Source organism: Chamaea fasciata, unplaced genomic scaffold (genome assembly GCF_029207755.1).
Source record: "Chamaea fasciata isolate MVZ Bird 193981 ecotype frontalis unplaced genomic scaffold, bChaFas1.0.hap1 SCAF_2, whole genome shotgun sequence".
Taxonomy (NCBI): Eukaryota; Metazoa; Chordata; class Aves; order Passeriformes; family Sylviidae; genus Chamaea; species Chamaea fasciata.
The window spans coordinates 85,721,872-85,737,028 of NW_027094087.1; positions in this window are offsets into that span (position 1 = coordinate 85,721,872).

The following is a 15,157-nucleotide window of genomic DNA, read 5'->3' on the forward strand; positions in this document are numbered from 1 at the left end:
GCAGGGAGAAACCTGATGCAAGGAGTCAACAGCCAGAAGTATTTCATGGGTCAGAGGAGGCTCCTGTCCTGCCAAAACCAGAGCTGCCTACCAGTAGTTTTGAATTACACATTGGCAGGAGCCAATGTGTAATTAAGCAGCCAATAGGGGCAGCACTTGAGAATAGGACCTGGGTGAGAGTTGTGGGTCTGCTTTGCCTGCAGCCACAGAGCCCAGTGCACTGGAGAACAAGCGCCCACCACTCCAGCCTCATGCCAGCTGCTTGAATCCATGATAAACTAATCTGTAATAGATCAGGCCCCATAAAATCCTACTCACAAGCCTACACTGTTCTGGCATGAAGCAGGCAGCATGCCCACTAAGTGCCAATTCCAACTGGAAAATACTAAATACCCATCCTCTTATGATACACCTTTATCCTTGGCATAGTCACATGTCAGAGAAGAAAGTAAAAAGGTATTTAGCAGTGAACACGTGAGCTGGGAGATTTGAGCTCACACAAGAGAATCAGGAAGAGACAGCAGCTTAAGGAAAGAGAAGAATGTAAATGCCCTGCTGTCTTGCTCCAAATCATATCCCAGGCAGCAGCAGATCCCTCACAAGAGCAAACCTCCAAAATAACTTACTCCATGTAGATGTTGTAAGACAAAAGTAGTGCATGGCTATGTAAATGCATCCCACGGACACTAGGAGATGCTCTTGGAAATGCAAAAAGTGAGCAAAATTGTCTAGCTAGTGACAGCCCACAGGAATCAACCCAGAAAATTGGTTTTTCTTAGGGAAATATGTCTATGTACATGAGACATGCAGAACTGTGATGTGTGTGAGTGTGCAGCTGCGGTCCTCAGAGGATGTGGGGGAAGCTCATATCCATACTCCTGCAAGAAAGCATTCAAAAATTAACCAGACACTGCAGCTGGAGCAGACAGGAGGAAGTATTTAATCCCTTCTGTTGACTGATGCCATGCACTCATCGTTGAATAGCTTTTACAACAGGCTTTCAGTGTGCACATGGATCAAGAATGAGAAAAAACCATGGTATGTTCTCTTATTTAGAGTCCCTGTGGTAAGTGCTAACCATGATTATCAGCCTGGGCCTGCTTTGTCTCTTTGATGTACTTAGGAGGAAGCCAGTCTCTGCAACTTGTTGGTGGAACAGTATCTTTGTCCAGCTTAGGGCATTCTGACACCAAGGCCTCACATGGTGCAGAAAACTCCCTGGCTTAGCACAAGCACTGCCTTTCCCCTTGCTGCCTGCTTCCATAACCTGGAAAACTCTGCCAGCAGCAGCGGAGGTTCCCTGATCTGCTGCCAAGGCACCTGCTTGGAAAACTCGTCACTGCCTGAGGCTGCCACCTCCTGAGCTCTGTGCAGACATGACTTGACCTCTCACTTGCTTTCCTCCCAAGGGAGGATAGGGAGGCACGTTGCTGTGCAGATTTCCCTCTAGCTTCTAGACACTTTGCAGCAAGAGGCACCATCTCCTTCCATTAAAACAAACCTGAAGGTTGCAATGAGCTCTGGCAATGACCTGATTCTCTGTAATGTGGGCTGTCAGGGCAGAGGTGTAGAGCACCTGCTTCAGAGAAGGGACTCTTGACTCACAGAATATCTCAGATAGACAGCTACTTTTCAGCAAAAGCAGAATTTTTTTTTCCATGAACCAAAGCCCTGCCCTATTTTACACCTGTATGAAACTGCCTCTTCTGCTCCTCAGTGTATGGAAACATGCTCTTGAGGGAATCTTATGAAGACATTCGGGAAATCTGAAAAACCTGTTTTGTCTGCTTCATGACAAAGATACACTGCCACTACATGCTACCAAGAAATGGACAGAAATATCAAACAGAGAATATTTCAATTTCATGTCCACATCATGAAATCACATTACATGAGGAAGAACTTCTTTACTGTGTGGGTGACCAGGCACAACCATAGATTGCCCAGAGAGGTTGTGGAGTTTCCTGTCACTGAAGATCTTCAAGAACCATTTGAGGTAATCCTGTGCTGTAGGCTCTGAGATGACCATACTTGAGGAGGGAGGTTGGACCAGATGACCCACTGTGGTCCCTTCCAACATTTCCTATTCTGTGATTCTGTGATTCTGTGATTCTGTGATTCTGTGATTCTGTGATTCTGTGATTCTGTGATTCTGCGATTCTGTTTAAAGGCCTTGTAATCTTCTTCCCTCCTGGTAGGAAGCACAAATGCGACCTTATACCTGAGAATGACAGGTTTTGACAGATTTCCTCTTGTTATAAGTAATGACCTATCCATGTTTCCTAAGAGCAACAAGCAACACACAGACCAAAGTGTTATTTGCTCTTAATATAAATAACAAAAAAACCTGCTAAGCCCTCTTGGAAAATGATTTTGTTCAGAGAGCGATGTATTTTCATGGAAAAGTTTTATTTGTTAGGCACTTCAGTGCAATTACTTGACCATATAGAGTGTGGCTGAGTTGCACTGAAAATTGATACTTTCCATAACGGTGTCTCATTACCAGTGATTCATTGGAGAGGTGCTGCTGTGATAATTAGTGTTTTATGGGTGAATGGGCCACACACTCTTTAAGTAGACCACTTCCCTAACAATGATTTATTTAAGTGGCTGGTCTCTGATAGTCACGTAAATAAATACATGGTAATGGAACATAGTGACAGTGCTTCTCTTGACAGGTTTCTCTGTCTTACTGTAAAGCAGATGAAGAACTAAATCTACATATACAAATCCATAATGGTTAGGGGCTTTTATGTGTTTTTGCAGGAGCAGTTTTGACTGAATGCACAAAAAGATGCAAATTTCTCATCTCCTTCAATTTTTACCTCCCAGACTGGCTTCAAAGCTTACTTTGTAACTTGGATATTTGGAGAGGCTGATGTTGGAAGAATGAGCACTAGGATGTGTCTGTTGACAGCCTACTGCTGTTTTGGAGTCTGGCTTCCCCCTCCCATTCCATTAGCAGACTTTGTCTGGGAAGATGCTGTGCTAGATGCTTTGAGCAATGCCCCAACAAAACAATTCTGTGCGGTCAATAAAGGCAGGATAGTTCTGTAGTGGGCAGAGGGGCACAGGATGTGACACATCCTGCCCCAGCTGGTTCTGCTCCGGTGGCTAAGGTCACCAGCCCCAACTACTTGCCAGTACAGCTTTGCTGGAAGTTACTACCCCCGGAATTTACCAGCTGAGCTACCCATGTGAAGATGAGCCAGAAATGGTAGGTCTGTGCTAAGTCAGCTTTTGGGACTGACAGAAGTTAGGTAGTGTGCACCAGAACAGAGACCTGGCAGGTCTAAGGGCAGCCAAAGCTGAGAATCTTCTTTGTGAAGAACTCCTGCAGCCAGGAAAAAATATAAAAATTAAATTAAAAATCTGAACCAGCACTTCGGCAAGTTTTCTTCCTTGGCCTGAGTGCCTTGACTTGGGAGTCCCCTTTGGATCCCTGCAAAACCTCCCTGAGGGCTCATGGGACAGGATGCAGTGAGTGAAGCTGGCACAGCTCTTCTACTGTGTCATTCTCTGATCACCATGAGACGGCCAAAATAAGGGCTCATAAGCAGTCCTCATTCAATCAGCTCCAGAAGAAAAAATGCAAATAAGTTCAACAACACTAACAAAATCCCCAGAATTTTTCTGGTGCAATTATGGTGCCTATAAACACAACTTAAGCTCCAGACTCACAGTTTATACTGCCTCTGGAAACTCCTGAGACATGAATAATCTCATTGAGCAAAATCGTAGCCTCACATAAGCAATTAGCAAAACTCCTTGCCATTTAGGCAAGCAGAATTTTGTGCACCATGAGCAGTTTTTGCTTAAATCCAGAATACATGCATGAATATATAAAATTAAGATAGATTATTATAGCTGTAATAAAAATATATACATCTGCATTCATATACTTAGAAAAAGGAAATAAAGGAAGGATATTTGCTAATGGAATACATAACAGTTTACATCTGCTAGTATAGTTGCAGGGAATTAGACCAGATGTTGAAAGTCTGTCATCTTTTATTTTGAAAGATATTCTTTCAGTGTATATTATCTGGTGTGTCAATTAAAATACGTTCAAGAGTAAATTTCTTCCTCAGCATTATAAACTTACTATGACAGGGTGGCTGAGTCATGCTTGTCTGAATCACTTCAGATTTCCTACGTTCCTTCAGCCAGCCTTAATTCCCTGTGGACATGAAGAGAGCCAGTTCCTTGGTTGTGCCAGCTGAGAGGGCATGATATGGCTTTCAAAAGCTGGCAGGCAGAGCAAGATGTCCTTCCCCTTAGTTTGTCACAAACCTGTGTTCTCCCCAGGGACAAAAAGCCGTTTCTTTTTGAGGTAAGAATGGTAGCAGGCTCTTTTCATTGATTTTCATTTTGATTTCCATTTCATTTCATTTTCTTTTAAAGCGTAAGATGTCTGGTGACTGTGCTATGCCCTTGTACTAGATGGAGGACAGGAAACAAAGCAAGAGACTACCTATTTAAAGAAAGGTTAGATGTTAGTGCCCTGCACTTCAGCTCACCACAAGATACCTACATATCTTTGAGAATTTCAAACCACGGGACTCCATACACGACTCACTGGTTGCTCCAGAAGACTCAATACTTTAAATAGCATTTGTAAAATAATGCCTCGTTGCAACTGTGCTGTTTGAGTAACATACAGATAAATCTTGCAGAAATTTGAAGAGAGGTGCTGACCCAAACACAGGTTATTGTCCCGCTGACCTCAAGGTAAAGAAAGGCATCCGTACATAGGCACATGCCAGGCAGGCAGCACATCAAGGTCACTTGCACATACTTCCTAGGTTCCAAGAATAACTTTATGCCTTTCAGGAGCACTTTCCATTATCATCATGTAGCAGCGGGAGCAAGTGGAGTTTAAGAGCTGGAAGAAGGATGACCACCTTGACCACCAGTCTCAACAAAATTATGGATTTCTAAGCCCATGCACGGATGCTGGCAGCAGATGGGTCACTCCAGCAGAGCTGGCTGCCCTTCTTGAAGGGTCACCTACCACCATCCTCAGACACTTTGTGTCTGCTGCATGGGGGCTGCTTCCCAGAGATGCCTGTCTCAGCTGTCCTTCAGCCACAGGCCTGACAAAGTCTCCTGCCTCAGCAAGGGAGGCGTATATTATGTCTAACCTTACCATCTTTTGCTGTAACATTGGCTCAGTTGTCTCCTCCAGGAGAGGCATGAAGGGTGGATTAGCTGTCTCTTCTCAGGCTAGACCAAACCCATGTCTTTCAGACCTGTGAAATAGATCTTGCCTTCTTGGCTCTGCCTGTTCCAGGGGTCTCTTCTGTGTTGTTTCCTCTTGGGTCTCACCTTTTGTCAACTGCAGTACCACAAACCTGATGCAGCCTTCCAGCTGAGACCATGCCAGAGCTGAACAGAGCTAAAGCACTATTTTACATGTTCTTATGTACATGTAGAAATAGGAGATTTATATTTTTTACTAGAGCATGACACAGTAGGCTCACTTTCAACAACCAGACCACTAGAGTTTTTAATTTTTTTATAGATTTATTTGCAGAGCTGATCCCTCTCTGGCATTTGGACTTTGGACGTTTTCCTTTTAAATTGCATTAAAGTGCATGTTTTTATTTTTCTTTTTTTACAAGGATGTATCTTAAATTTATCAAGCCTTTTGAAGCCTGCCCCCAGCACCACTGAGGTGCTCACTCCTTGCTACTGTCTGTAAATGCTCCAATCTCGTTCTCAAGTCCATCATCGGCACCGCTGGCTGCACTGCCCAAGACTCTGAGCAATCACAGGGCCACAGCAGCCTCCCACTGAGCCCTTCTTGATCAAAACTTCCATTTTGATAATGAGTTAATCGCTGTTACTCTCTGAGTAATGTTCTCCAGGCTGTTTTTGCCCACCACGCAGTAGATCTGTCTAGACCACACACTTGCTGCACTTGCCTGTGAGCGCTCCGCAGGAGACGCCGTGACCAGACATGCATTTGCTTCTGTCAGCGAGATCTGTCACCCTGTCACAGAAAAAAATAAGACTGGCTTGACAAGCCTACATTGGCAGCTACTCCTTCCCTGCTCCCTTCCAGGTGTCAAATTATTTGTTTCAGTATTTTTTGCAGGAACCAGTGTTGCACTGATTGGGGTACATTTCCCCAGAGGGCCTTACCCTTGCCCTCAATGCCGGGCACCCTCCACTCCTGTTACAGTCCTTCAGAAAACGTGGCAAGACCTCAGCATTTGTGAATTCTTACAGAAAATCCCCAATGGCTCTGAGATTTTAGCACAGTCCCCCCCTCTCCCCCTCAGTTCTTTTGAGCATCTCAAGATTTAGATCATGAGGTCTAGACGAACTTGAAAGCACCATATTTATTTAGAAAGTACGCGTTAACCTGGTGCTTTGAACTTGGTTGGAGGGCTTGTTTGTTTTCAGTGTTATATTAGTTACATAAATCTCTTTTTTATGTTTCTGCATGAAAACTTTGCTGTCGACCAAGACTGTATACAAAGACTGAATCACTTCCTTTGAGGCATACTACGCTAAAACATGGGATGAGTGTCTGGAATCTCCATTTTGTGGTGAAAAGCTAAAATAAAGAAATCTTCCAAGAGCAGCTGGCAGAAAGTATTTGTAATGAGAGCTGCCAGCTACTAGAGGAAAGTGGCTTATTTATACAGGGGCACCACTGAGGCAGACTGAAGAGACAGACTGCATTGGATTTAGAAAATGAAAATCACCCAAGTGGACAAGGCTGTTAAAACTATATAATATAAAAAATGAATCTTACAATGCAGCAGCACCTGCATCTGGCAATCTCATTCATGCCTTCTGCAGGAGATAAACCTTCTTGTTCTATCAAATAAACCCCATAATTACACTGCTTAAGTAGGATATTAAGTGGCATCATATTAAGCCATTACATGACCCTTGTCATCATCAGCCCTGCCAGGCAGTGAGGAGAGCTGTTGCTCCCTGCTGATTACTCTGGGTATCTATTTAAACATACTGTGGTAATTAGAAACATCTAAACAAAGCGCTGCCCAAGGATTACAAGGGCTGAATGAAGAAACCTTTCTTTCTGGTGGTTACAATGACCTTACCTGCTGTTGTTGTGTGTGCACACACATCCCTACCAACGTCCCTCATTTGATATGATCGAAAGTTGTATGAGGTAAGAAAGCAAAGAGGTTCAAAGACGGCATCCTTTTCCTCCTCTGATTGATAGAGCCTCTGCCACTGGCAAAGAGGATTTTTCCACAGGGCTTGAAAGCCAAATGGGCTAATTCCTCCTGCTTTACTCCTTTATGCCTTTCTCTGAAGGGAAACCCGCAGGTTTCAGATGCCAGCTTCATTCTAGGCATCCTTCCTAATTACCTGAACTGCCATTGTTATATGCAGCACATGTATTGATCACTATCATGAATGTTGCCTTTCTAATATTCAGCGAGTGTGAATCAAACTGTGTCACAGATGTGGATTTCAATCACAAGGTATATCTGAGTGCACCCCACAGATTACCCTTCCTTATAGTAACTACAGCTGAATCAGAAAAAAAGTCACTCAAGTTCCTGTTCTTTAGTTATCATCTAAGGTAATATGATTAGCTCGGGAGCACTACAGGGCACCTAGTCCTGGAAAAAATTTCAGTTGTGGGTGGGAGAAACCCCTTGCTGGTCATGAAATGTGTTTGGGAACAGGCTTCCAGACGGGATTGCCTCCCAGATTTAGGAAACAGATGGCCTAGAAAGGTCTACGTTCATTTTTCAAAGCACCAATTTTAGCATTTGCCTTTCACTTAATTGTGCTTCAAGAGAACTTTTTTTCACTTCCCACAGGAAAACCACCACAAAAAGATTTCCAGCTCTATGCTGAACTGCCATCCCTGCTTCTCTCTCACTCACAGGATTTACCTCTTCAATGCCTGGGCTCAGATGCTGCTGTGCTTTCCATCAACTGCAAAAATGGTTCATGAGCAAGCTCACAAACAAGCCATACTTTATGCCAGTGTCAAGTAATTATAGTGATAGACACAGTTTGTAATTGTGCTTTATGGGAAGGAAAAAGTCAGATATACCAATGATCTTTGTCAAAAGAGAGGTTTAGAGATTTTAAGATACTTGAGGAGAAATTGAAGTTGTCCACCTCAATCACAAAGGCAGCCTTATATTTTATAGCCAAGGGCCAAATCATCGTGGGTTGAGAAATGACAATAATGCAATTGATTTTGCCTGAATTATTTGACATCATCATGTGAAAAGAGCTTGTCTGATATTTATTTTGGTCTATTTAATACACTGTCTACTAACAACCTATTTCCTTTTTCCCCTTTCATGACTGTGTTGTATCCCAGGTTGAGAGGGTCCCATTCTAGCCATGACACGGTCCAAATCATATATTGCCACGTCACATTTGGGTCGCAACAACCCCAGGCAGTGCTACAGGCTGGGGGCAGTGGCTGGGAATCTGCCCAGTGGAAAAGGACCTGGGGGTGCTGGTCCACAGCAGCTGAACATGAGCCAGTGTGTGCCCAGGAGGCCAAGAAGGCCAATGGCGACCTGGCCTGTATCAGCAATAGTGTGACCAACAGGAGCAGGGCAGGGATTGTCCCCCTGCACTTGGCACTGCTGAGGCTGCAACTCTAATCTGCATTCATTTCTGGGCCCCCCAGTTCAGTAGGAACATTGAGGGGCTGAACACATCCAGAGAAGGGCAATGGAGCTGGTAAAGGGTTTGGAGCACAGGTCCTGTGAGGAGTGGCTGAGGGATCTGGGGCTGTTTAGCCTGGAGAAAAGGAGGCTCAGGGGGTACCTTATCACTCTCTTCAACCATCTGAAAGGGGTTCCTGTTGAGGTGGGGGTTGACCTCTTCCCCCAAATAACAAGTGACAGGAAGAAACAACCTCAGGTTGTGCCAGTCAAGCTTTATATTGGATATTTGGAAAAATTTCTTCACCAGAAGGTTTCCCAGGCATTGGAATGGGCTGCCTAGGGAAGTGGTCAAATCACCTTCTCTGGAAGCATTCAAAAAAACATGTGGATATGGCACTCAGGGACATGGGTTAGCAATGAACATGGTGGTGCAAGGGTAATGGTTTGACTTGATGAACTTAAAGGTCTTTTCCAGTCTTACGTTTTCCAATTCTATGATTCTGTGATATGAAAAACTACATTTGTCCAATATTTCCCCTTGCATGCAAAATGCATCTCTTGTGATCAAGAAGGGCCACATGCCACTAAGACTTCTCAGTCGTGCCTGGCCATGTAATATATCCACATAATTGCGTAGATAGGTGCACAACTGCACAGGCCCAGCCAGCAGCAGGGTGTGGGTGTGTGTGTGAACACCAGGTTATCTGGTAATCCTCTGGCCTTTTTACACCAGAATAGCTGTTCCAAAGCAAACACGCTGCAATAGCTGCTCTAAAATGGCTCATCACGTGGCTTTGCTTTCCTGAAAAAGAGTATTTCTCATGAATAATCGCTGTCCTCTGGAAAAATACAGTGGCTGTCCTTCAACTAGTATGACCTAGTGAGAGCTACTCCCAAGCAACTGTTGGGAGATGATGTATTCTGTAACAGTTATTATGGCAAATTTGCCCAGGTAGAGAAGGTCAGGAGAGGTGTTGACTAGAAATGCTCTTGGACCAACTTGCCCAGAGGTTAAGGAGTAATAAGAAGCAGAATGGAAGTTTTTATTTAAGCAGGCTCAAAATTGATGCTGAATAAAAAGCAAAGTCTATTTTTATCTCTTGTCATCTGCACCTCAATCACAGTATAGAATTACTCTGGTCCAGCAACTGCCTGCCCAGAGAAAAGCCCATATTCATTCCACCTCCAGGGTTTCCATTAACACAGCAGTTACACTGTCATTTGGGCAGAAGGCCCGAGTCAAAGCACTGCTTCATTTGATCTGCATCTGTCCTAAAGTAATATCCCTCTGCCCTTTCCATCCTGTTTGTTTCCCTCTGAGGAAGCAGACTGCTGTCTTTCTGAGGAATGACTGCCTCCATTGGACAGCAGAATACTTTGGAGCAATCACACTAAGTAGGCAATGCTGCTGCTATGAATTACTGTCTATAGCACATTATGGTGACCTCCCTACTTTCTTTTCCCATTTCATATGAGGACCTAGAAAGGAAAGGCACCTTTGTCTGTGTCGTAATCATTCAAATATGATGCTTTTCAGTGATTCTTTCAAGGTAACAGAAAGCAATTTTGTTGTAAAAGGAGAATGCTTGAATAACACGGATCCTACTCTCCCCTTGTGTTTGGCATGGTGGAATTTACAGGCAGCCTCTGTATTTCTATGGGACTGAAAATTTGGCATTCTGGAGGTCCCAGTTCAAAATTGCCCCTTTTTTTAACCACCAAATTTAACTGTCAGGGTATCAGGTTACTATTTCGCATAACCTAAAGAAATGTATGGAACTTATATTGTAATATTAAAAGATGGATGCTTTTTCTTCTGCTGGCATTTTCACACATTTTCCCCAGTCTGCATGTCTTTTAAGATAAGAAAAGGCCCCAGCCTTTCTCCCCTTTCTTCCTCAAGGGAGATTGCCATCCTCCACCAACATAAGAAAGACAAAATTTTGAGGCTTACTTATTTATATTTTCTGCTGTAGTGCCTTGGGAAACCATAAACCAAACCGTGTGCACATCCCTGTAAATCCTTCCAATTAAAAATCTTGATTTGCAAAGGTCATTGTTTGATAAGGAAAATGTTGCATAGTTTTAGTTTCTTTAAAATGTAGGATTCTTAGTACTAATTTAGGAATAACGAACTGTTTTCTCAGTGGTTTTGTTTTGTAAGACAGATGAGAGAGATATTATTGGGAGAATATTTATTCTGGACGACCTTATGTTTCTTCTAAGGGAGAAAGAATGCTCGGCTCTCAAGTGTGAAGTTCTGTTTAGCTATTGCTAATGATAACAGTGACCTCTTGTGGATATTTCTAAAATCATTTTTAATTCAAGTTATTTCAACTTGCTGGTAGTTTTGGATCTGGGGTTTTTGGCATTTCTAATACATTTCTAACTTAATAAAAGAAGAAACAATTTCTTCCTTGACCAAGTTTATTTCTAGATCCCTGATTTCAGTGTACCAGATCTTTAAGTTAGAAAGAAAATAGTACATACATTGAACACGAAGAGAGTTGGTTTAAAAAACAAATGGATGGGCTTGAGGTTTACTAATTAAGTGTGCTACTGTAACCAGAAATCATGGACAGATTTTGGTATTTCCAAGTAAAGATGTTACGTCTGTTTGAGCAAAACCAGTCAGTCATAACTTCACCAGGGCTAAAAAATTTGTCTTTTGGCTTCAGACAGAAAATGTTGTTTCAGACTAGTGTCACAGGATGTTCTGCACCATACCTCCCTTTTTGGTTTCCAACTGCATGTTGTGCCACTTTATACTTGGCTTAGCCCTTGCTGTGGCGTCTCAAAGTCATAAACAGATGCGTGGTCTGCAGTTTGCATTCAGCAGTGTTTGAACCCAGGAGCCTGAGATTTATGCCAAAGCAGCTGAGTCTCATCTACACTCTGGTAAAGGGCTGGTAGGTTTTTGCAGAAAGGCCGGATGAATAAACACAGGATATGAATATCTCGTTCACTGAAACACAGAATGGTTTGGGTGGGGAGGGACCTTAAAGATCATCTAGTTCCAACCCCCTGCTGTGGGCAGGGACACCTTCTGCTAGACCAGGATTCCCAGAGCCCCATCCAACCTGCCCTTGAACACTTCAGCAAACACTTCTCTGGGCAACCTGTTTCAGTGTCTCACCACCCTCACAGGACAGAATTTCTTCCTAATATCTAATCTAAAAGCCCTCTCTGTGAGTTTGAATCCATTCCCCCTTCTCCCGCCCCTTCATACCCTTGTAAAAAGTCCCTCTCCAGCTCTCTTGTAGGCTCCTTCAGGTACTGGAAAGATGCAATTTGATCACCCCAAAGCCTTTTCTTTTCCAGCTTGAACAAACCCAACTCTCTCAGCCTTTCCTCTTAGGAGAGGTGATCCATTCCTCAAGTTGAAAAGGAATTATGTGGCTGAAGATGTGGAAAAATGCCTAGTGTTTTTTGGTTTTTTTTTACCAAGGACTAGTCTTAGGAGAAATCCTTCCTGTTCAATAACTCCTGAGGTTTACATAACCATGGAAGTATTTTACAAAGCTGAAAGACATTAGCACGGAGGAGGAAAAGGATAATGTACCTGAACACCCACAGGACTGAACTGAATGGAAATGAAACTCTGTGATTCAAAATACATTTTGGAGGTAGCAACAAAAATTACCTAGAAGATAGGAAAAGAAACCTGGAAATGCTGAAAAGAGAGAGAAAGAAAGAGCAAGCTTCTGATGATCCATCAATGACACTGGGATCCATTAAGGGGAAGATTCAGTCTTGAGAGTCTTCCCCATCCAAGTGGGGAGATATTGGAATATAATACAGTGTGCATTTCTAGGCTCGTATGCATTAAGGGCACAGGAACTTGAGAGATGATCTGATGAAGAGATGGGATACTTTGACCATCACAGAAGAGGACAAAGCTATCCTGCTCCTGCCAGCAAAAGGAGAAGAAAGTCAAGATTATTCCACAGATTTCCACTTGGGCTGGAGGACGTGGATGGGAAAATCTGCAGAGCATACACCAACAACTGAGCCTAGAAGCTTTTGTAGTCTTTGCTTTGACCAGTGGGTGTCTGCAGTAGGTGAAGGATCAAAGTCCCACCACCATGTGAGGAGCCTGAGGGGACTGCAAACAGAATGATGTGTAGCAAAAGGACAAATGAACACCCCTTCCATACACATCATGGAAGAGAATTCCATAAACACTAAATTACATTTATGTAAGAAAACAAGCTGTTCCATGAAGAGCAAATAAAAAGGAGCACACTTGGCTGAAATGAGCAGTCGTTAGAAATGTGAACCATGGTTTGTTAATGGACTTTTGGAACATGCTGTCAGTTGCAGGTATTAGCACAGAATGATGGCTGAATGATGCCAACTTTACACAATAATCTCATATTCAGAGGACTTACAGCAGAGGATAGGAGACACAGCAAGTTTTGCAAAGTGACACTGTAGCTGCTTTCTTTATCCAGGAACCATTTATTAAAACAAATAACCCCTTCCCCTCCCCCAAAAAAACCCCAAACTATGTCATACTTTAAAAAATGAAGTAAAGAAACCCCAGAAGATTACCTTCCTGACACTGACTGTCCCCTGCAGCTTCTCTTTAGGATCCTGTGAAATTCAATGTATTGGTAACAAAATTTTCAATCTCTTTACTTGTATAGTTAATTTACAATGAAAACACCACCTTCACAGAAATATATACTTAGTAAAGCAGATAGCTGATAAACAGCCTAACCACAACATACTCATATTATTTTTTGTACACATTGTACTGTGAAACAGTACACACTGTGAAACTGGGACACACAGTACTAAAAGCATCACACCAGGAAATTGTATTCCATTTCACATGGGGGAGGAAGGGGAAAAAAACCACTGCTCATTTTGCTCGTTTTTCTTTTTCTGTAATTATTTCTTAAGATTCATCACTTAATATGATTTCCTAAATTTCCATAGGTCTCAAAACATCTTTCTCAAGTTTCAGAAACAGCAGACTGGCAGCAGTACAGCCAGGGGTCAGCATTTCACCTAGGCAGTAACACTATACCCACAGCTTTTGATTGAGCTCTCTTGCCATTAATCCAGGTCTCTGGCCTTCAGATATTTAATTACCTTTCTTTGAAGAGACGCATGGTCATTTACAGTAAATTTAATTGTCCTCCTGGCCAGTGTCTGAGACTTGGGGTTCTCCTTGAAGCTGAGGCACAGCATCCCTGTGATTCCTGCGCTAAAGTGCTCCACCAGCACAGGGCCAGCACCAGGGTGCTGCACCCCAGCAGAAAGACACATTTGTCAGAGAAGCACCCCTATGTCCCACAGCAGAGCAAAAAGATAAGGGAAAACCCATGGTGGTCTGGGTAAGGGAGCAGGAGGGGTACAATGGCAGGATCACCAGGTTCCTGCCTGGAAGCCTACAAAAATAAAAGCAATCCTGAATTAGTCGCAAGCCCAGAGGCCAAACACTGCTCTGGTCACACTTGGGCAGAGCAACAGCCAGACCCCTGCAGTGTACTGCAGGATTAGTCATGCTCTGAGTGAGCAAGACAACACAGCAGATTAATACTAGAACAAGTCATTCCCCGGGCTCTCAGAACCATCCGTCTTATTTTCTCAATATTTGTTTCTTCTGCTTCTTCAATAATCTCTAAAAATGCAGATTTTTCCTCAGCAGAAACAGGAATTGGAGTCAGTGTCTCTGTCCTCAGTGTGGCCACCACTTTTCACTAAAGCTACAACAACTGAGGCTTCTGGAAAATCTTGCTGAAATCACCAAGCAACTTAAAATTTTGTGGAGGGGAGGACTGTTTCTCCAGCCATGAGACCTTACAGAGTCCCAGTGTTGTTGTCCCAGCTGGCAGCAGCTCTTGGAGCCCTTTAGAAAGATGGGAAGGATGACTTCATGTTTTATGTGCTCTGGGTATATTTTAACCACAATAATAAGTAGTGGTTGCAACATAACACTGTCTCTGCGAGTGGTTGTCATGGTTCAGTCCCAGCAGTCTGCAGGGGCAGGATACTGTAATTACGTCCCAATAGCTCTTGGGAGAGGTAGCTGGTTTCAGTCATCTTGCACTGGTGTGGCTGACAACAGAGGAACAACCTTGCATCCAGGCAGGGTTTTCTATCTAAAAGTTTAGCAAGAGAAATGAGGCATTAGAAGGAGCCTCAGTGCCTCTTTCCAGAAGCAATCAGGAAGTAAGTTTCTCTGAGCAGGATGTGTGGATGCAAACAGGTTCATAGGGCTCTAATCCTCTTCTGGGAACTTGCAGGGAGGCTCCCAGGAGTAAAAGATACTAATTTTCCCAAAGTATAAATATTATACTAAAACTCCCAGAGGGATGTGGAACGCACAAGCAAATAACTGCCTGCACAAATGTGCCTAGTGAAAATACCTGCATCTCTACAGCTCAGAAGGCATAAAGTTATTGTCAAGAACAGAGTTGGTGGGGCATGGCACGGAGGATTGCCGTAGGGCCGTCCTCTGTGGTGCCTGGAAGTGGCTCCAGGTTAGGGTCAAAGTGCAGCCCTTGGGCTGGCTCAGT